The sequence below is a fragment of the Pelodiscus sinensis genome, chromosome 9, assembly GCF_052426305.1.
Source record: "Pelodiscus sinensis isolate ZL-2025 chromosome 9, ASM5242630v1, whole genome shotgun sequence".
NCBI lineage: Eukaryota > Metazoa > Chordata > Testudines > Trionychidae > Pelodiscus > Pelodiscus sinensis.
This window is the reverse complement of record NC_143060.1, coordinates 56,620,204-56,643,748: the sequence shown is the minus strand read 5'-3', so window position 1 is coordinate 56,643,748 and position 23,545 is coordinate 56,620,204.

Genomic DNA, 23,545 nt, shown 5'->3' with positions numbered 1-23,545 from the left:
CTTTTGATAAAGTTAACCACAAGATGCTGCTGAACTGCCTATAGGACTTAGGAAAGGTCTATACTTAAAATCCTGCATTGGCACAGCTGCACAGCTTTAATAAAGATGCTGTATGCCAATAGAAACAACTGTCCTGTTGGCATAGTTAATCCACCTCCACAAGAGGTGATAGCTGTGTCAACTGGAGAAGTGCTCCTGCTGATAAAATGCTGTCCACACTGGGCCTAGGTCAGTGTAACTACATTGCTCAGGTTCATGGATTTTTCACCCCGCTGAGTGATGCAGTTGTATTGATCAAGTCAGTAGTGTAGCCCAGACCATTGCTGGAGTAGATAATGCAGCACTGCAAGAGGCCAGTCTTTCTGCAGTTGCAGGATCTGGAGCGTGGTGGAGCTAAAGTGAGAGGCACAGTGAGCGTTCCACCTTTGGCAGATACTGCTGTATCCGAAGCTCTGACTATAAAATGGTTGTCTCCTGAAACACATGCATCACCTCCCAAATGCCCCCTCATGGCCGAAGGTGGCTCTGTGGCACTGTGACTTGGTTTCTTTTTCTGCTCAGGTTCCCAGAAATAGTCCAGAAACGCCTTTTGTCCAATAACACCTCCCAAAGGGGCCTGGGCGTATTAACAAAAATATCAAAACAATCCTCAAAATGAAGTCACTCTTACCCCTTTCCAGATAGAGTCCTTTGCTGGCCATGTCCGACCCTCTGGCTCCAGTAGCTTAGCAGAGCAATCTCTCTACTGGTCCTCCCCTGGCTTGCAAGGGGCACTGCAGGAACCTCCTGTATGCGGAAGCTGTCATCTGCAGCTGCTTTTTCTGGACAACTGCAGATTTCCAATCCTGTCCCGCCTGGTACTCCCAGGCCTGCCAAACTGGACTGTTTGGCTCTGGTTCAAAACTCCTTTCCCTAGGAATTTGTTCCTTCTTCCTTTATATCCCCAGGCCTGGCTGAATTAATTACATGACCTCATGCATTTTTCCCCACCCAAGAAGGTGAGCTAATCCTTGTCCCAGGTCAGGCTGAAGTCCAGTTTCCCTTAGAGAAGCCAGCAGTGCTGTGACATCTCCTGGGACAGACACTTCAACGTTTAAAAAAAAGTCACAGTTGTTTGGTTATTTTTTGAAACCTACTGTTGTAAACATCTCAGATTAATTTAAAAGAAAAGGATTCCTCTTCTCTCATATATTCTTATTGTTTACGTGATGGGTTTTGGCAGCATTTATGCTTAGTTGAACTTGACAAAAAATGATGTGGAAACTTCTCTGTCATGATTAAAGTTTAGATTTAAGAGCCATTGGAAGCATTTCAAATTAGGGAGGAAATTAGTGGTGTATAACTTCGCTGATTTATAGGTCTTTAAACAAGTATCTTCTCTGAATAATTGATTAATTTGACTCAGTTCTCCTCTCCTTATACATAGGCTAATGTAGCAGACAATTAGTGCACAGCCTTCATATGGTTGCATCACATTAAAGTGTCACATTTAATGTGGAAAAATAGAATGACCATGCTAGATCAGACAAATTATCTGTCTAGCGCACTATCTTGATTTAGAACAGTGGTCCCCATGCAAAGATGCGTCAGAGGAAAAGAACAGTGCAAGGCAATTTATTGAGTGACTCATGCCCTGTTATTTAGTCCTAGTTTCTGGTAGTCAGAGGCTTAGAGACACCTGAGAGCATAGGAAAACATCCCTGGCCACACTGACTGATAGACATTGATCCTCCTTGAACTTACCTAATTCTTTTCTGAATCCCATAATACTGTTGGCCCTCACAACATCCCCTGACAATGAGTGCCACAGGTAGAGTGTGCAGTATCTTACTGTAAAGTCACAAGCTCAGGGGCTAACCAAGTTAGCCTGTAACAGGAAAAACTTAAAAAACAACAAATAGTCTAGTGGCACTTTAAAGACTAACAAAACATGTAGATGGTATCATGAGCTTTTGTGGTAGTGGGTTGTCTAAGGGGACTGTCTGTTACTTTACATGTTTTGTAAAGTCACAGACAGTCCCCTTAGACTTTCCAGTCTATTTTGGCTCACAGACAAATCAAGTGAAAAAACAGATTGATAGAGCCAAAAAAGTACCAAGACATGAACTACTTCAAGACAGGCCAAAACGAGAAAACAACAGAATTCCACTTGTCATCATGTACAGTCCACAACTTAAACCCCTCCAACGCATCATCAACAATCTACAACCTATCCTGGAAAATGATCCCTCACTCTCAGAGGCCTTGGGGGAAAGGCCAATCCTTGCTTACAGACAACCCCCTAATCTCAAACAAATTCTTTCCAATAACCATGCAACACAACTCCATCATAATCATCCAGGAACCCGCCCCTGCAATCAGCCCCAGAGCCAACTGCCCACATATCTACACTAGTAATTTCATCCTTGGACCCAATCACATTAGCCACCAAATCAGAGGCTCATTTAATTGCATGTTGACTAATGTGATCTATTCCATCCAATGCCAGCAATGCCCCACTTCTATATATATTGGACAAATTGGACAGTCCCTAGGGGAATTAATTAATGGACACAAATCAGATATACGTAAAGGCAATATACAAAAACCTGTTGGAGAACACTTTAATCTACCTGGACACTCATTAATGGATCGCCAAGTCACTGTTTTGTTTCAGGCAAATTCCACAAGTCAAATACACAGAGAAGAATTGGAACTTAACTTCATTTACAAGTTTAATTCTTATGCAAATGGTATGAAGGACATCAGCTGGCTCACACATTATCTTCCACATCCTGTGACTTAACCTACCAACCAAACAATGGAGACGCTAATTATTCTTATCAGTCACTTGTAACTATTTAGTCTTTTAGGTGGGACTAGACTATTTGTTGTTTATAAAGTTTTTCCTGTTACAGGTTAACTCCGCCACCTCTCTGAAGCTTATCTACTTACTGTCTCTCTTTCTTCTTCCTCCCCTCCTTTTTTTTCTCTTTTTCTTTCTCTTTTTTCCCTCCATCTCTCCCCCCTATCCCTCCCCCCTGCCTCCTTCCTCCTTTCCATATTTATTCTTGGATCTGGACTTCTAACATTCCTGTCATCTGAAGAAGTGGGCTGTGCTCACGAAAGCTCATGATTCCATATACATGTTTTGTTAGTCTTTAAGGAACTACTAATCTATTTGTTGTTTTTAAAGATTTTTTTGGGTGATTCAAGGTCACTTACACCAAAAATAACACCAAGTTGGTTCCAGAACCTAGAGACCAGTTACTTACCCAGATCAACTGGGATCTGAGATCTTGGGACCCAAATACAATGCCTATAAAGAACCATCTAAAGGTTTATTAACCAGGAAAAAGAAATGAGAGTTATTCACAGTTAAAGCAAGCAAACACATACACACAAATGAGTTATCATCTAAATCCAAAGAGGGACAGAGTTGTAGTGATTTTTCAATTCAAAGTGTATTTCAGGGTGGACTCAGGGGTAATCCCTGGGGATTTCTGGTTTCAGTTTTGTGGCTCTAGCCTTATCAGAGTCCAAATGGTGAAAAATGTGAAAAATTATCACATCATCCATTTTTATTTCCCTTTTAGCATTCAAAAGCGATGTGATGAGGCTTTCTGCATATACTCATCCATGAGTGTGATAGACCATTAACCAATTCTTTGTCTTGCATTGTTTCTTAATAGCCCAACTGATTTTGAAAGCTACTAGATGGGGGGAGGGAGGAAAAACAGGAGGTGGGGCATGATTTCTGTGCTTGGGATCATAAGTTCAGAGCAAACATTTTGAAAGTTTTAAAGCAAAACTTACCTATTTTCTTGTGGCATGGAATACAGACATTGCAAATGAGATCAGTGCACACAGGCAGCATTGTCCAAGCATTACATAGAGTAAGGGCCAAAGAGTCTAAATCAGCAGGCTACCACCCAACAGTGGTTGTAATTAGCTTGTACTCCTTCCCCGTGATTCACAGGACCATGGAAAGTTCCATCTCAAGGGTTTGACAGACAGTAGCCTCATGTTGTCTGATTGGCTGCCTATCCTATATAAATCAAAGGAGTATTTCAACAAGTGTCCAGGCAACAAGGTGCATCTTCTGTGGTTGCTGTGACCAATCCTGGCTTTTACCTAAAGTTGACCTGGACTATGCCTCCTGACCTGGACTCAATACTTGGTATTGACCCAAGTCTGGAACCTGACTATGAAGTCTTGCTACTCCTTACTTCAGGTTTGCCCTGGTTGTGATCTTTGCCCTGTCTTCCCTTGCTGGGATCCTGATACATTGATTTAAACACTAAATACGTTAGTGTAAGACGAATACCTATTTTGAGCAAAATTGACATACAAGTGACCCCATTTAAAACATTTTTGTCCACCTGAATGACAACAAATGGAGAGCTGTCAGCACTGAAGTTAACTATTTTTTGTGTATGTGTGGAGGTGAACTGGTGACAAAGCAGCGGCATAGATCACAGTCTTTAAAGAGAACCTGAGTTCCAGGATGGACTAGAGACCTCCAACTAAGACTCTGAAGAGTGAAGTATTGATCAAATTTGTCAGAACCAGAAATGTCTGTTACCCCTTGTAACACTGCTAACATGTGGTATTCTTAAATGTGAAAATATTCCAGCTAGATTTAGGCCACCTCTCCATTTGCTATGCCAGAGATTAATCTTCTAGCATTTGATTTAGCGGGTCTAGTAAAGACCTGCTAAATTGAATACTGAGGGCACCCCCGTTTGGCACCAGCACTCCTCGTTTCGCAAGGTGCAAGGGACACTGATGAGATTGTTTGCTCCCATCAACTTCCTGTTGTGAAGACAACTCCAAGCTCAGCTTACAGTATGTTGACTCCAGCTATGTTATTTACATAGTTTACCTTAAGACGGATTGATGTGTATAGTGATGAGTATCTAAGGAACCATAAGAAGGAAAATCAGAGGAAAGGTGCACCATGTATGATGTGACACCCTGTGCTCCAGGGTGTCCTCTCTTAGGCATCCCTGGTGCACTCAATCACCCGTACCCGACACCAAGTTCAATCCCCCGTGTCTTTTATTAATCTATGATTCCTTTACATCCAGCTCACGAGCTGCTTTTCCGTATCCGTACAGCAACTCTGATCCTGGGCGGAAGGGGAACCTGGGCCCACCTACTCTCCAGGTCCCAACCAAGGGCTCTAAGGACAGGGATCCTTCTCCGTCTCGGTTGGCAGGGTGTTACCCCTAAACACACCAACACTCGGGCATCCACTCAGCCCTACCCTGGATTGCTTCCTTCCCCCTCTCCCCCATGCCTTCACCTAGCTTGGCTCACCTCTCCACCTCCTTCTCCTTTCACTTTCCCTGGTTCCATTTCTCGTGCCATTTGTACCCCCCTTCCTACATGCCCCGTCACCGCGTTCATGGACGTTCCTCCCATCACGCCCCGCCCACAGCCGTCATTGCTAGTAGTCTCCGTCCTGGGCACCACCGTGGCACCTCCCGGCCGTGTTCCGATGCGGTTTGCCAGAAAAACGCTGCCCCTCCCTGATCCATTCGCAGCAGGAACGGTGCTGCTTTGGCTGCTCCTCTGTTCTGGCCCCGCGGCTCCGTGACATATGGTAATAATATCAAGCAGTAAAGCTTACTGCAGACTTTTTAGCTTTTCAGACTTTTACTTGCTGTTGGTATTATAATAAATTCTGAGGAAATATACTGAGGAAATGGATTGTCTGAAACAATTAATGGTCTGAATGAACAGTTTGCAGCCTGAGGCAAAGCTTAGTACCAAAAGACGTACCAAACTAATCATTAACCTGTAATAACTGGTTTTCAGAAGTCTATTATAAAAAACCCAATGTTTTAATCATAGGCCAGCAATGCTCCTCTGCTATGTACACTGGACAAACAGGACTGTCTCTACACAATAGAGTAAATGGACATGAATTAGATATCAAGAATGGGAACATACAAAAATGGTGGGAGAACATTTTAACCTCCTTGGACACAGTTACAGACTTGAAAGTTGCCATCCTCAAGCAAAAAAACTTCAAAATCACACTGTAATTCACTGTAGTTAAACTGTAATTAAACACACTGTAGTTCAACTGCTGAGCTAGAATTCATATGCAAATTTGACACTCATCAGAATGGGTCTAAATAGGGACTGAGAATGGCTCTCTCACTACAATAAGTAATTTTCTACTTTAGGTATTCTCACCTTCTTATCCATAGCCACTCTGATTGAATTAGCTCTAATGTAACACTCCCAACTCTGTATTCCTACTATCTGTTTCTTTTTCTTTCAGTTCATGCATCTGATGAAGTAAGTTGTGACTCGCCAAAACTTATACCATAATGAAATTGTTAGTCTTTAAGGTGCCACTAGACTCCGTGTTCCTTTTGCTGAAAGAGACTAACACAATTACCTCTGAAACATATTAGTCTGCACTGGGGATTCTAGATTTGTCTTAGTGGCATTTTCTCTTTTTAATAAAACAATCTCTGTCTGCAAGAGATGGAACAAAGGAAGGGCAAGCACTGTTTGCAGGATCAAATTGCAAAACTTCACTGCCATCCTTTTCTGGTGGTCAAAATCAGCCATTTATTTCTGCTGTCTTCTGCCTCTTAACTGGTTTGTAATGCATCAGATTTCATCTCTTACCCCATGGATTCTTTGTTTCTTCAATAGTTTCTAAATTGGGGCCTTTTATAAAACTTTAAATTAATCTACCAGTTTACTGTTCTATTGACTTAGCATGGTTTGTCATGTCCTAAGTGTGTCCTTAGCATGGTTTGTCATGCTGAGCTGGGTGGGTTTTTTTATTGCTTGCTATAAATATTTTTTTAAAACATGGTGTTAGCATCTCTTAAAGGGGTGAGATGAAGTAGTTTGCCATGTGGGAGAGTAGCATAGTGGTGGGTTGTGATGTGGCCCTTTCTGGGTTTGGAAGGGAGAGAAAAGGATGGGGAGAAAAAGGAGAGAGCACAATTGTGAACAGTGGTGAAAAAATGAACGGTGCTTTGAATGATTTTTAAGGGCCCAAAATTTAATAGAGAGGACAAGGCTCCTTCAACTGGGAAGGGATTGGATGAAGGGAACCTGCCAAAAGGCTGCTTCCTCCTCCCTCATAGCAGGGAGACTTGTCAGGCGGTAACTGATCCTCCAAAATGGAAGGCTGGTTGGAGAGGGGCTTTAGCTGATGGAACCTGGCACAAGCCTGGCAGCTAACTGTTCTATGGCAAGAGGCCGCAGACAAAAGCCCCAGCTCCCGAGAGTGGACTGAGGAGGAATGCCTGTCAGGAGTCTGGAGATACCGATTGCTCTAACAGGTAGAGAGTAAGGACTCTGCAACAGCAACGGGGCTGTATTGCAAGTGAAAGTCTGGGAGCAGTCATTGGGTAAGTGCCTTCGTAGCTAGCTAAGGAGAAGCTGTGAGGAATCACAGACTCAGTTGGGGACTGTGGAATCCGGAGACTTGGTGAAGATGTTGACAAGCAGGTGAAGGCAGGAACAGCCCAGGGAAGTGGCAGAGGGATTTAAAAAACAAAACAAAATGAGTCCTCGTTCACCTAAATCAGGGTCCCTGGATGGTAACCTAGAGAAGTCTGTCTTGGGTTCCCCAACCCTTCTCCATTAAAAGGGAAGATGGAGAAAAGGGCAAGTATCACAGGCTTCAGCCAAAGGTTGAACATTAGGCTCAAACGCCATTAGTCATTGGGGTTACCCATCTGAGCCTTTTGGGGTCTGGGCTGAACCTTGAGTGGGTTGGAAGGCTAGGCCTCATACAACAACAGACTGTTGTGGCATTAGAGTAACTAAACAGGGTGTTGAACTGAAAGAACCTCTGCAGCATTGCACCTGGACACTGCGAGGTACTTTGGAGGTGAGAGGTGGAGTTACAGGGGACCAACACAGGAATATGCAGTGGTGTAATGAAGGCTCAGAAGCCTTGTTGTTTCAAGACTTAGCAAGCTGCTTTACCGCTCGCTGTACTAATTAATCACCTTTAATACTCATTTTTGGTTTAGTGCACATCCAGCAGTAAATACTGTCCTCTGGGCATACTGGCTGAATAAAATCTCACTTAACCAGGCAAGTTTATTATCACGTCTCTTCTCAGTGGATGACTGGTACACTAGGAAATGCTGCGAGGCTGAAGAGTTTGCAGCGTGGTCAGTAGTGACTATCAGATTCAGGAGGTATTTACTGGAATGTAAGCTTGCAACATTTGTCTTCCTGACTTCCAGAAAGAAAACTTCTGCTTTCTCTTCTGAAGAACTGACAACTGTTCCCTGTATGTCTTATCACTGACTGGCCCACCCAGGAGAGTGAGAAGCCCTACTTGTGGGGAGAGAGACCCATCTCCAGGAACTCAAGGGGAGAAATCAGCAAGACAGATTAAAACCAGATGAAGGCAGGAACAAGCAAGTAACACTAATATCATTAGGGGCTACAGCTTGAAGACTCATTCTTAGAATGGCCAGCACAGGAACATACCCAATTATAAGGCCGGTATCCTTTAAAAAAAGATCCCATGCCAAATCAATAAAAATGATATTGATTAACATAGTTCTAGGGCTAACCTGCACCTTCAATTACTCCTGTGTTATCTAGCACATACTAGGGAAGATGGTGTGCATATTAAATACATTTTAAAATAAATGTAAGAATAGAGGGCACTGCAAACCAAAGATTCAGATCTGGAGCTCAAACCCTTCCACACATTGGGATGTTCTCGATCCAGCTATAATTTTGTGACAGAAGCCCATCTGAGTATAAAACAGTACAACAGTTCCAGGGGTGACAAACATATCTTTGTCCAGGCCTTACCCACTAGAGCAGTGGCTCCCATCCTGCTATTGGTCTGTGGTCTGCCAATGGCAGAAAATCATCTTATGACCCACCACATGCCGTACTCCTTTGGAATTGCAGGGTTGGGATCTTGGGGCAAATACATTTCTTGCCTATGCATGTCTTTAAAACTGTTAGGGTAACAGCCAGGGAGTTGGGATAGTAGGTTCTATTCCCAGCTTTACCTCTCACCTACCATGTGACTTCAGGCAGAGCTGGTTCAATGGCTGGGGTGTTGTGAATGGAACCAGACCATGGCCGGGGCAGGATGTCTAGCGAGGGCCTGTAGCAGAGCCCTGTGGCCGTGGCCAGGCCCAGCAGTGAGGTCAGCAGCCTGGAGGGGAATCCAGTTGGGAGGCTGGCGGCCCCCAGAAGAGCCCCCAAGCTGGTAGCAGAGGGGCCGGAATGAACATCCCTGGTCCAGCAAAACTCCTTTGTCTGGGATTGGTCAAGTCCCGAGGGTGCTGGACCCAGGAGGTCCAACCTGTAGTATGGCTTCTTCATGTTCATTTTTGAGGAGGTTTTCTTTGGTATGAATTCAACTGTGTTCAAATTTATGAATGCCACCATTATTGCCTGGGAAGACAAAGAGAACTGGAGTAATTAGTATAGTGGGTTTGCTATTGCATTTTCAGATAATCAGGGAACACTAAACTGTACAGTTGTTTCACCATTACTCCTCCATCTTATGCCACCATTCCAAGCTTCCTCAGATAGTGGGAAGTCTATCAAAGATTATATATTAGAATGATGTCTAGGATAGCAGGATTAGTAGGCCCCATTCCGAAGGTTACTCTCAGCTGTAACAGACAGCCTGAAATGATGAAAAACAAACAGATTATTGACATTTCCAGACTTCTAATGTTGTTTCTGATATAAGTCCTAAACCTACTGCCATTGAAATGAATAGCAAAACTCCTATGGACATCAGTGGAATAGAAGCAGAAAGTGGAACAGGAATCCAGATTCTCAGAAATAGGGTTAAAAAGGGCAACTAAAATGATTAGGGGACTGAGGAGACTGGGACTTAAAAAGGGCAACTAAAATGATTAGGGGACTGAGGAGACTGGGACTTTTCAGCTTGGAAAAGAGGAGACTGAGGGGGGATATGATAGAGGTCTATAAAATCATGAGTGGTGTGGAGAAAGTGAATAAGGAAAAGTTATTTACTTGTTCCCATAATATAAGAACTAGGGCCCACCAAATGAAGCTAATGGGCAGCAAGTTTAAAACAAATAAAAAGAAGTTCTTTTTCACACAGGGCATAGTCAATCTGTGGAACTCCTTGCCTGAGGAGATTGTGAAGGCTAGGCCTATAACAGGGTTTAAAAGAGAACTAGATAAATTCATGGAGGTTGGGTCCATAAATGGCTATTAGCTAGTATGGGTAAGGAATGGTGTCCCTAGCCTCTGTTTGTCAGAGGATGGAGATGGATGTCAGGAGAGAGATCGCTTGATCATTACCTGTTCGATTCACTCAATGGGGCACCTGGCATTGGCTACTTTGGTCTGACCTAGTATGGGCTTTCTAATGTTCTTATATGTTCTTATGTTCTAAATAACATAGGAAGACAATATGTTCTTATATGTTCTTATGTTCTAAATAACTCGCTGAAGAGAATACAGATGAAGTGTTGTGGTATGCATTTTCATTTCTTCTTTGTCTGCACTAATCATGCTGTTATAGATGGAGTTGTAACAATCTGAATGTAGGAGATATTTAAAAAAACCTTAGTAATTTAAATGCTTCAGTGAAACATACTTTTAAATATTTTTTCATAAAGGGGAAATGCTTTAAATATAAAACTGATGCCAAAGTGAGGCTTTGCATATCTGTATCTGGTGTACTTTGTACTAGTGAAAAGAGAGTTAACTTCTGAGTTAGGCAATGTTGTGAAAGTGCTTTCAGTCCATTAAAAAAACATGGTAATTGAAAGGCTCCCTTTCCGGGGAGGAGGAGTGGGAATACGTACTTTGTTACTCTTTAACTGTGATACAAGCTTTGAAAGAGCTGACTGGAGTATTCAGGAAACTAATGACCTGTGATGCAAATAATAAGGTGTCAAGAGAAGGTTTATTATGCAATAATTTTCCAAAGGGCAAACAAGGTTGTCCACACAATACAATCCATTTTTGTCATGTTTTATCTCCCGAATGTAATGCCTGTTCCCCAGAATATCACAGCTTTACTTGAGTTCACAAACTATTATTAGCGTAATCAGCTACCGTAATTATCCATAGGTCATTTCTGTTGAGTTGAACCCTAAAAAATCTCCAGGAATGTATAGTCACAAACTGATGGGGTTAGGGAAACTCCATGTACTTTAATGTGCAGGGTTTGCTTCTACAAAATAGATTCTATTGAGGTTTTTAGATTTCACACAGATCTTTCAGGCTATAAGGGGTCAGTTCTTTAAACACTTGCATCAGTAGTTCCATTGTCCTGGAGTATGGGTGGGGAAGATCTGACTTCTGGCTTACTTTGATCTGGATCGTGGTGAGACCAGGAACTTCTGCTGTGTTTTTTTCTTTGTCTGTTTTTGATTTTTGCTTGCTAGAAGCCAGCCCATTGAGGGGGGTTATTTGTTTGTCTGGTTTTCAGCTTCTCACTTTTTTGTGGCCTTCAACTGATCTTTCAGTGGTTCCTGAGTGAAAAAAAGTTCCCGCCCCTGACCTGGAGTAAGGGCAGGGCTGGCCCACAACATTTTGGCACCTGAGGCAGGGAGCTCAAATAATGCCCCCATGTTCCCTCGGTTGGGCCAAAACTTTAAAAGGTCTAAATTCTGCCTTCTTTCTGTTCTACTCCTCTCATGGCACTCCCCCATCTCTGTGCATCTAGAGCAGAGAGAATACATATGCACCAGCAGCAGAAACAATTTTCTATACTCTGGGTCCTAGTGGCACCCCCCCACAGTCTGGCACCTGAGGCGGCTGCCTCAGTTCACCTCATGGTAAGGGCAGTCCTGAGTAAAGGTTTGTCAGATCAGATCCTATGTTATCTGTTGGTGCAAGAGGATAGGAGATGGGGAAAGAAGTCCTTCTGTTTCCTACATTCAGACTCTTGTTGCTGTTACAATCCCTGCTCCTCTCAGACTTGCAGGTGCCTTGTCCTTTGAGATACGTGGCATGCCTTGCCTTGCCTTTCAAAGGTTTGGATCATCAGTTGTTTAGTAGCTGGGCTATGCAACTTCACACAAGCCCCCATTTTGGGGCAGTGCTCAGAAGGCAAAAGCATGCCCTCAATGTTACGTTTATATTTAAATATCAACTTATATGATTTTGATTTTAGTTTGGGTGGCTAGTTTCCCTTGTGAATCAGGCCAGCCATGCAAATTTGGGAGGCCCCATGGTGGCTGTCTCAACTGTCCTATGGATGGGAGGGACCCAGGGGATTATGGATCCTGGCATGGTATGGCAGCAGGAATTGCTCCTCCCTACTCACCAGAGCAATGTGATCCAGATTGGCCCAGCAGCATGCTCCATTTCACCCTGCCAGCCCTGCCAGGACACTTGGACTCCCTGCTGTCATAGTATGTGGTGGGGGAGATGACCCCTGCTGCTGCCCCATGCCAGGCCCTGTAATCCCTCAGGCTGCATTGGAGCAGGAGCAGTGCAGATTGGAGCAGAGGCAGGGCCTGCAGCAGGGGAGTTTCCCTGGGTACGGGGAGGGTTGTCCCAGGCCCAAGATTCCCCGAGGGACAGCCCAGCTTAACAAAGGGTTGTAGTATGAAATTCACTGTTTAAACTTTGAAGTGTTAGTTCCCTAGACTTTGAACATTGCACAGTCAAAATCAGTGCAAAATAACTATGCACACTCTGCACAAATATAGGGAGAATTGCATATTAGTCTTAGGAAGAATTAATTCTAGGTTATCCACTAGCATTCCTTAAAACTAACATTAAAATGTTGATATAAGATACACAGTAGGAATGTAATAGTATAGCCAATTAACCGATAAGCAAAAGCTCATCTGTTAACGCTATAGACGACACGCATTCCCCCTTCCCTGACCAGTACATTTTTTAGCAGGCTGGCCAGCAGCCCAGCTCAGTCCAGACTTGTGCCAGGTCTGGGATGTACTCCTGCTGTGGCTCTGCATTCAAAGTGTATTAGGAGCCAGGCAGGCAGGCAGCCCGTCTCAGTTCCAGCTCGCACCAGGTCCAGGAGCTCAGACCCACCATGGACAGGGGCTGCTGCCACCCTGCACTGCTGCCTCTGTATCAGAGGCAGCAGCATGGGGAGACAGGCAGCTGATCTGTGAAGGGAGCTGGTTTTTAAACTGTCTTTTCTTGCAGACCAGCTCCTGCCTGGCACCCCAAGCTGCTGCTTCTGATACAGAGGCAGCAGTGCAGAGTGGCAAGGGCTCCTCGGGAGTGAGGCCAGAGCACACTGGCTGCTGGCTCCACCCCCGGGGACTATAGAATAGTCAAGTTAATTGACTATTCAATTAACCAAGATTTAACATCCCTGATACACAGTGTATGCTCTAGCTAAAATTGCTCTTTGAGGGCTTGATTCTCAATTACACAAAGGACATTTTCTCACCATTCTAGGGCCAGGTGTACTCTAGACCAGGCAGCTCAGCTTAAGGTACACGACTCCAGCTACGTAGAATACATAGCTGGAATCGGCTTACCTTGAGCCAAGCTTGGCAGCGTCCACACAGCAGAAGGCCAGTGGTCTCCCATCAGCTTCCCTTACTCCTTGTGACTGGAGCTGCTCTGAGTGTTCAATTTACGGGTCTAATTCAAACCTGCTAAATCACACACCAAAACATCAATCTCTGGCGCAGCCTGAATGTGGGTGTAAATTTAATTTGCTATCACATTAAGGCCCTTTTGCACTGACTGAATTGTATGAAGTAGCCTCAGTGTAAATGAGACGCAGGATTATTGTATTTAATATTCTCATTATAAAATCACTGAACTTTCCTCTATGATAATGAAACATCAAGTAATGAAGAAAAAACCCAAGTCTATGCTGGAGCTGCATATCAGTGGCATGGAAATTCTTGGAATAAGATTTGCTTAATTCTACAAAATAGTCAGCAACCTTCCCCCTCGTTTGTTAACCAAAGCATTATATTTAACTTCGTTTTGTTGATCATGTACCAGTTTACGAAATTAGTCACACCATGAAGATAAGCACTGGATGAATAGAGGAAATACAATATCCTGGTAACATATACAGGGGATTTTGCACAGGAAAGTATTTTGTTTTGGTCATTTTAAACATAGGGTAAGGTTATAAGAGAAAGTTTCAGATTTTAGTTACACTATGGCCCCAATCCTTGGGGATCGGCTGAGTTGTGCTTGAGTGGGGATGTGGTGTGCAGGGGGGCTGCAGATTCTTGCTCAGGTGATCCACGGGGCTGCTGTGGGATGTTGCAGCCACAACTGTAAATCAGAGCAGTCACTTGTAGCAGTCCCTTGTCCTCTGGGTGGACAGGAACCAGCTACCCTGGCTTTCCTCAATAAGAAAATCCCAAGCTGGCCACTTGGGACAAGGGTAATATTGGTTTGTACCAAAAAAGACATATCAAGGTTAACTTATGTTCTTATCAAGATATGACCTGCCAAACTGGATATGGGATGTCATCCAGAAATAAGTGTAGCCTCCCTGTATAGTGAAAGTATTAGCCTCTCTTATGCATGAGAATGATTTTCACCCTATTTTGAAACTACCAGATGTTTGAGAGGTATTATAATGGACTACCAGGACAAGTGTGGAGGATCAGCTCATTTCATAGACCGAGGTGGAAGAATGGTTTGAAAAAGCACTTTGGCTATGTCTAGAATGCAGGCTTCTTGAGCAAGAAGCTTTTATCAGAAGAGATCATCCACTAAAACTTCTTGTGCAAGAGCGCATCCACGTTGCAAAAGTGAATTGAAAAAGCAATGTGCTTTTGCGAAAGAGAGCGTCCAGACTGCATGGATGCTCTCTCAAAAGTAAGCTCTGATTGTTATGCACAGAATGGCCACTAATGCACCTGTGCGTTTTCCTCTTTCCTCTTTTTGCGCAAAAAACCTCTCTTCCCATCCACAGAAAAAGGCGTTTTTCCTTGTAGAATGAGGAATACCTACACCAGAAAAAATCCTCTGGTCTTTCAATTTTTTTGTGCAAAAATGAGCTTGAGGTGTGGATGCTCCGTGAGTTTTTTCGGAAAAAAGGCCGTTTTTCAAAACAAACTCTGTAATGCAGACATAGCTTTCCAGGTCAGGGACTGAGAGCCTGATCTGACAAGCACATAACCTAAGAGGTAACTTCCCTTATTCATGAGCTAGTGTTTTTTCACTTTATCTTTGACTTCTTACGTATAGAATCACAGAATCATAGAGCTGGAAGAGACCTCAGGAGGTCATCAAGTCCAGCCCCCTGCTCTAGGCAGGATAAATCCCAACTAAATCAACCCAGCCAGGGCTTTGTTAAGCCGAGACTTAAATACCTCTAGGGATGGAGATTTCACCACCGTCCTAGGTCTAACTCATTCCAGTGCTTCACCACCCTCCTAGTGAAATTGTTTTTCCTAATATCCAACCTAGACTTCTCCCACCATAACTTGAGACCATTGCTCCTTGTTCTGCCATCCGTCACTACTGTGAACAGCCTTTCTCCGTCCTCTTTGGATCCTCCCTTCAGTAAGTTGAAGGCTGCTATCAAATCCCCCCCTCACTCTTCTCTTCTGGGGTATGTCTTCACTATCCCGCTAGTTCAAACTAGCGGGGGTAATGTAGTCATCTGCACTTGCAAATGAAGCCTGGGATTTAATTTCCCGGGCTTCATTTGCATGAAGCCGGCCGGCGCCATTTTTAAATGCCGGCTAGTTCGAACCCCGTGCCGCACGGCTACACACGGTATGGAGTAGCTAGTTCGGATTAGGCTTCCTAATCCGAACTATCTGTACACCTCGTTCCACCTAATCCGAACTAGGCATGAAGCCTAATCCGAACTAGCTACTCCGTGCCGCATGTAGCCGCGCAGCACGGGGTTCGAACTAGCTGGCATTAAAAAATGGCGCCGGCCGGCTTCATGCAAATGAAGCCCGGGAAATTCAAATCCTGGGCTTCATTTGCAAGTGCGGATGACTACATTACCCCCGCTAGTTCGAACTAGCGGGGTAGTGTAGACATACCCTTGCAGACTAAACAAACCCAAATCCCTCAGTCTTTCCTCATGGGTCATGTGCTCCAGCCCCCTAATCATTTTGGTCGCCCTCCGCTGGACCCTCTCCAATGCATCCACATCCTTTCTCTAGTGGGGGGCCCAGAACTGGACACAACATTCCAGATGTGGCCTCACCAGAGCCAAATAAAGGGGAATAATCACTTCTCTAGATCTGCTGGCAATGCTCCTCCTAATGCACCCTAATATACCATTAGCCTTCTTGGCTACAAGGGCACACTGTTGACTCCTATCCAGCTTCTCATCCACTGTAATCCTCAGGTCTTTTTCTGCTGAACTTCTGCTTAACCATTCAGTCCCCAGCCTGTAAAAATGCTTGGGATTCTTCCGTCCCAAGTGCAGGACTCTGCACTTGTCCTTGTTGAACCTCTTCAGATTTCTTTTGGCCTGATCCTCTAATCTGTCCAGGTCACTCTGGACCCTACCACTGCCCTCCAGCATATTAACTCTCCCCCTAGCTTAGTGTCATCTGCAAACTTGCTGAGGGTGAAATCCATCCCTTCATCCAGGTCATTAATAAAGATGTTGAACAAAACTAGTCCAAGAACTTATCCTTGGGGCACTCTTCTAGAAACTGACTGCCAACCTGATATCAAACTGTTAATCACTACCCATTGGGCCCTACAGTCTAGCCAGCTTTCTATCCATCTTACAGTCCATTTATCCAATCCATACTCCCTTAACTTGCTGGCAAGAATATTGTGGGAGACCGTATCAAAAGCTTTGCTAAAGTCAAGGTATATCACATCCACTGACTTTCCCATATCTCATCATAGAAGCTAATCACATTGGTCAGGCACTCAGACTTGCCCTTTATGAATCCATGTTGACTATTCCTGATCACTTTCCCCTCTTCCATGTGCTTCAAAATGGATTCCTTGAGGATCCTCTCCATGATTTTTCCAGGGACTAAGGTAAGGCTGTCTGGTCTGTAGTCCCCTGGATTGTCCTTCTTCCCTTTTTAAAAGATGGGTACTACATTTGCCTTTTTCCAACCATCTGGGCACTCCCCCAATCTCCACGAGTTTTCAAAGATAATGGCCAAAGCCTCAGCAATGACATTTGCCAACTCTCTCAGTACCCTCGGATGCATTAAATCTGGGCCCATGGATTTGTTTATGTTTAGCTTTTCTAAATAGTTCCTAACTTGTTCATTCCCCACCAAGGGCTGTCCACCTCCTTCCCTTACTGAGTTGCCTAGTGCATTTGTCTGGGAGCTGACCTTGTCCGCGAAGATAGAGGCAAAGAAAACATTGAATACTTCAGCTTTCCACACATCATCTGTCACTAGGTTACCTCCCTCATCCAGTAAGGGCCCCACACCCTCTCTGATCACCCTCTTATTGCTAACATGCCTGTAGAAACCTTTCTTGTTACCCTTCACATCCCTTGCCAGCTGTAATTCAAATTGTGCTTTCACCTTCCTGATAACTCCCCTGCATTCTTGGGCAATATATATAGTCTCCTCCCTAGACATCAGTCCAAGTTCCCACTTTCTTTAAGCTTCCTTTTTTTGTTTAAGCTCACCATGGATGTCCCCGGAAAGCCAATTTGGCATTTACCATATTTGCTTTTCTTGCTGCGCATCGGGATGGTTTCTTCCTGTGCCTTTAATAAGGCTTCTTTAAAACATTGCCAGTTCTCCTGGACTCCTTTCCCCTTCATGTAAGCATCCCAGGGGATCCTGCCCATCAGTTCTCTGAGGGAGTCAAAGTCTGCTCTTCTGAAGTCCAGGGTGTGTATTTTGCTACTTTCCTTTCTTCCTTTGGTCAGGATCCTGAAATCTAGCATCTCGCGATTACTGCTTCCCAGGTTGTCACCCACCTCTACTTCCTTTACTAGTTCCTCCCTGTTTGTGAGCATCAGGTCAAGCTGTGTATGGCCCCTGGTCAGTTCCTTCAGCTCTTGTACCAAGAAGTTATCCTCAACATTCTCCAAAAACTTCCTGGATTGTCTGTGTACTGCTGTATTGGTCTTCCAACAGATGTCAGGGTGATTAAAGTTGCCCATGAGAACCACGGCCTGCGATCTGGAAGCTCCAGGCTCGAATCCATACAAAGTACTAAAGAAATTGTCAGGACTCTCTTGTATCAGGGGAGACACTTACAAACACATCAGTTAATAGTGGCTACAAATCCTGTAAGTAAATATGACAAGCCATGCTAATAAGGGATCTTTATATCTTTGGATAAGCTGCAACATCCTTCATTCAAATATAGTGCACTCAAGCTGGAAGCATAAATGTTTGTACATGCACAGATGGAAGCTAGGGGCAGCTATTGGAAATACAGTCTGTATTCTATTCATCTGCCTATTCTCATCGTATCCACAGAGAAAAGGCAGCACCTAGCATCAAAAATCATGAAATACCAGGCTGACCACATGTTTCAGCCATCCATTTCAATTCCAAGGACATCAGCGTGTCTTAACTGCTTGCTTGTCTCTTCTAACTCCACTCCTGGTCTGAATTATAGTAGACCTAAATATGACAACACTCAGAGCTAGGAGTGTATTAGTTGTACTATATTTAGTATGAACACCATTGTCCCAGACAATGGCCACTGCTAACAGTTTGTTTATGGGTCACTGAATCATTTCTTTCTTTAAGTACACAGAGAATAAAGAGGATGGTATTGTTTGCTGGGAATTCCAAAGCAGGCAAGCTGGCAACTGATCTTAGAGGCGAAACTGCCCTTCCAGTAATCAGTGTTTTTCTTACATTTTGATTTATATTTGCGAAGCGGGAGGTTGGAGTGTCTCAATGTTTCTATTCTTGTTCTGCTTCTAGCTGCATTGCAAATATGGCACTGGGGGATTAGAGTGGGAGACAATGGAATGGGGATATCTCACAAAATTACTATTGTTCAGGGGTTTCCTTTGACTCAGTTGCTGCAGCAGTGTTGATGTTTGCTGCCAAGTGTATTTTTGGACACCATGGTGAGAGTCTCTGATCTAGGAACCCAAGTCCATTGCTCTAGAGCGAAGCCCTATCACATCCCTGCCTACCGTGATTGTCTCCTCATTGGTTGGACAGATGGTTGCTGCTTGTCAGAATCCATAGTGCTCAAAGGGAGCAATGCAGAGAGAAGTGCTAAGATAGCACTCACATGTGGCCATAGCCCTGGCCTATGGCCTTGATATTGTTATTTTGTAGTGTACTAGCAACATGAGGCACTGCTCAAGATCAGAGCCCTACTGTGCTAAGATGTATGTCATGTCCATTCTCAAAAGCTCTTACACTGTCGCTAAACACAAGATCAAACATGGGCCTAGCGCACCATAGAAGGGGTCATAGGAGGGAGTCAAGCGTAACAGGAATAGGAACCATCCCCATTCTTTGTTTGGAGATTTCACGGAACCTGCTGTATCACAGACTGTTCTGTGTATGATTCTTCTGGCTCTCAGGACTGCATCCATAATCTTATGCCGTTCTGTGTGTCTATGTCCATGAGTTGATCAAGTACCATGGCTGAGATAGCCACAATCATGAAAAAGCCATTAAATAGATGGAAGGAAGAACAGAAAATGATGGGCCTTGCCAAGACAGACTACTAGGAAAAGAACAGTTTTGGCATATTGGAGCCCCATGGCTCCCAGAGTTCATTAGATTATATCCCTTATTCAAAACATAACTGAAAAAACCTTAAATGATAGTTGTCTAGTTTCTGAACAGTGAGAAAAGCCATATGAATGTGTGTGAGAAAGTGAGAAGTAGCCAACAGGAAATGTTGGGCTTTTCCATTTTCCTTTGTCAAAGGAGATGCCATACACGTTGGCTGAGAGGAACAAGCTGGGAACTAGACTTGTGAGGCACAAGCAAGCAGCAAAATTCTGAACCAGCACGGTAAATAAAGTCCTTATGTCACTCTGAGCATGTGTGTCGGCCCCTTATGTACTTGCTAAGGCTGTTTTTGTGCCTTCCTTAGTAGGATGGGTGTCATCCCAGACCCTGCCAGGGATGACACCCCAGCTTCAAGGCCCCTAGCATGAGGGAACTCTGGAGACCTCTTCACAACCTCAAACTTTTAAATCTCATTCCAGCCTCCCATCTCTTACCTTAATTTTCCCATCTTCAAACCCAGCCACCCACCCACCCTGGGAAATAGGCTAAAGCAATAGAGATAAAGCACGCTGTGAGACTGAGTTTGGGCTGGCTCACTTAGAAGGGGAAAAAGGCTCCAAACCAAAGTGGTGGTGGTGGTGGTAGTGGTGGTGGTGGTGGTGGTGGGGGGGGGAGCTAGTGCTCCTCAGATGACCTCCAGTGAGGTAGAAATGCATTAAGAAACTCGGTCTTTCGAATAATCAGGGTCCAAATCATAAAGGTCTTTGCAGGTAAAAACAAAACACCCCAAATCAACCTGTAACCAGCACAGGTAAGAAATCCCATGTAACAGTCCCACTCATGAACCTGCTGCATCTTTTGATGTATGGGAAGGTTTGACAGCAAGCAGAGTAGTTGCAGGTAATTAAGATATGGATAATCAGGGTGGTATCTGCATCCTAAGGAGAGGAATGCAATGTGTTCTGCCAAGTGCAGATGATAAGAGGTGCTTTTGACAACTGCTGCTACTTGGGAATGTGGCTGGAGATGGGGATCCAACTGGACTTTTCCAGGCTCTGTGATTTATATCCCGCTGGTGGCTGGGCCTCCGTAGAGGTGATTAGCCTACCTATTCCCATAGACCTCCCCTCCCTCAGTCTTCCCAGCTCTCAGAAACAGCAACCACAACAGCCCAGCACCACCAAAGTTTGTGCTTGCTGGGGCAATCTTTATTTTTGTCAAGTCTCTCTATGGCTTGAACTAAAGAACCAAGTTCCCAAACCGAGAGCAGTCCCAAACCCATATCCTCTATGGAATGGGCACAAAACTGGACACACAGCATCCACTGTCCATTGGGTTACACTGGCACCACCAGCCAACTCTATAGGAAGTAGTGGCTGGCCATCAGCACTGGCCCCACCAGGTGGTCATAGCAGGGAACAGCTGGTGGCAGCAGGCGCTCAGCAGGCAAGAACTGTGGGCAGGTGGGGAGAATGAGCTCTGCACTGGGTGTGAAGGTGTGTGTGTGGGGGGGAGGGGCTTTGTCATTTTGATACGCTGGTCACCTTAGCTTCCTGTTTGCCCTGACTGAAATCTATTGGCTCTTCAGTCTCAGAGAGGAAGCAAGGCAGAAAAAAATCTGGCATTTCTAATATATTAAGAAGAAATAAAAACATATTTATAACAGAAATAAAACCCTCTCAGGTGTTCTTTGTGCATCACAAAGCAGCAAAAGACAAGTGAAAACTGATATTTTACCCCTACTTAGAGTTAGCACTGTGGCCTTGGTCTGTACTACAGTGGAAGGTTGAAATAAGAGACACATTTTCGCTCCATCCACACAGCGGGGGAGGCCGACAGGCACAAATACTTCCCTTACGCCTCAGCAAAGAAGGAGTACCAGAGGCTGGCTGGAGCTGCCCTCAGCATTCAATTTAACGGTTTATACTTGAGCCCCTAAGTCAGACCCCAGAAGATCAATTTCTGGAGCATCAATCTTCCACGTAGACGTGTGTGGGGGACCAAAGTCAGGATGTCCTGGCTGTAAATGAGGACAGGCATTGGTGATTTGTAAGAGCTACCTTGGGGTATGTCTACACTACAGCATTAATTCGAACTAACTTAATTCGAATTAGTTAATTCCAACTAAGCTAATTCGAACTAGTGCATCTAGACCTAAAAACTAATTCGAATTAGCGTTTTGCTAATTTGAAATAGCATGTCCACATTGAGTGGACCCTGAACCGAAGTTAAGGCTGGCCGGAAGCAGTGCCGGCAGAGCATCAGGTTAGGACTTAGAGCGTGGAGCTGCTGTCTCAGGCTAGCCGAGTGCTGGGCTTAAAGGGACCCGATCCCCACCCTGGACAGACAGTTCTCAGGGTTCCCCACTTGCTTGTCTAACTCGATGTGGGACAGCAAAGCAGTCCTGGCTTGGAGTGCCCTGAGTGCCCACACTCGGCACATCACAGCACTCGGCCATCAGCCCGGCTGCACTTGCCAGAGGCTGCCATCCGGAGGGGTCAATTGGGGGGCTGTCAGGATTCAGGAGGCCCTGCAGGAGAGCTTCCATCCCAAAGAGCCTGCAGAGCCACCCCAGTCCTCCCCATCGGGGGCTCGTGCCCCATTCCTCCCTCACCTCCTTCCACTTACCCTTCCCTAGCCCCCCTACCTGATATAAAAAAATAAAGGACACGTGTGTTCAAAAATAGAAACTCTCTTTATTTAACAAAACTGGAGGGGAGGGGAGGATTAACCTCTGGGGAGACTGGGAAAAGGAGGTGGGAGAGGGGAGAAGCGAGAGGGTGGGAGAGGGGAGGGGAAAACCTGGGAGGAGGGAGCTGGAAGGGGGAAGCCAAGGGCAGAAGGAGGAGGGGAAGTATAAAACTATGGTACACCCATATCTTCAGTACTGTGTACAGATGTGGTCTCCTCACCTCAAAAAAGATATTTTGGCCTTGGAAAGGGTTCAGAAAAGGGCAACTAAAATGATTAGGGGTTTGGGACAGGTCCCATATGAAGAGAGGCTAAAGAGACTGGGACTTTTCAGCTTAGAAAAGAGGAGACTGAGGGGGGATATGATAGAGGTCTATAAAATCATGAGTGGTGTGGAGAGGGTGAGTAAAGAAAAGTTCTTCATTAGTTCCTATAATAAAAGGATTAGAGGACACCAAATGAAATTAATGGACAGCAGGTTTAAAACTAATAAAAGAAATTTATTTTTCACACAGCACATAGTCAACCTGTGGAACTCCTTGCCACAGGAGGCTGTGAAGGCTAGAACTATAACAGAGTTTAAAGAGAAGTTAGATAAATTCATGGAGGTTGGGTCCATGGAGTGCTATTAGCCAGGGGGTAGGAATGGTGTCCCTGGCCTCTGTTTGTGGGAGGCTGGAGATGGATGGCACAAGACAAATTGCTTGGTCATTGTCTTCGGTCCATCCCCTCCGGGGTACCTGGTGCTGTCTGCTGTCGGCAGACAGGCTACTGGGCTAGATGGACCTTTGGTCTCATCCAGTACGGCCATTCTTATATTCTTATGTTCTAAGCTCAGGGCTCAGGGTCGGGGGTCTCACTGAACCAACTTGATTTTCAAGCAAACCTGCTCCTGGGTTCGCATGTGGCCATTGGTGGACAGGCTGGCAGCTATACTGCCCTAGAAGTCCACATTCCTGTGCCTAGTGCGGAGGTCGTGGACATTGGAGGCCTCCCCCCAAACCTCGATGAGGTCCACGATCTCTGCACTAGACCAGGTGGGCGCCCGCCTCTTACAGCCCCGGGCAGGCTCCTGTGAGCCGCCAGCCTGGTCCTGGGAAGAGGCGGAGGGCTGGGTGGCAGCGGGTGGCTGGCTCATGCTGTGCCAGGTGCAGGGTCTGCTAATTGGGTGCTGGTAGGCTTGCAACTGGCACAAGCACTGTAGCCAGACCGTGACCTTTTAAGGGCTCCGGGGCTGGGAGGGGGGCAGAAAAGTTTCTCTGGTTTGGCCCAGAGTGGCCACCAGGGCA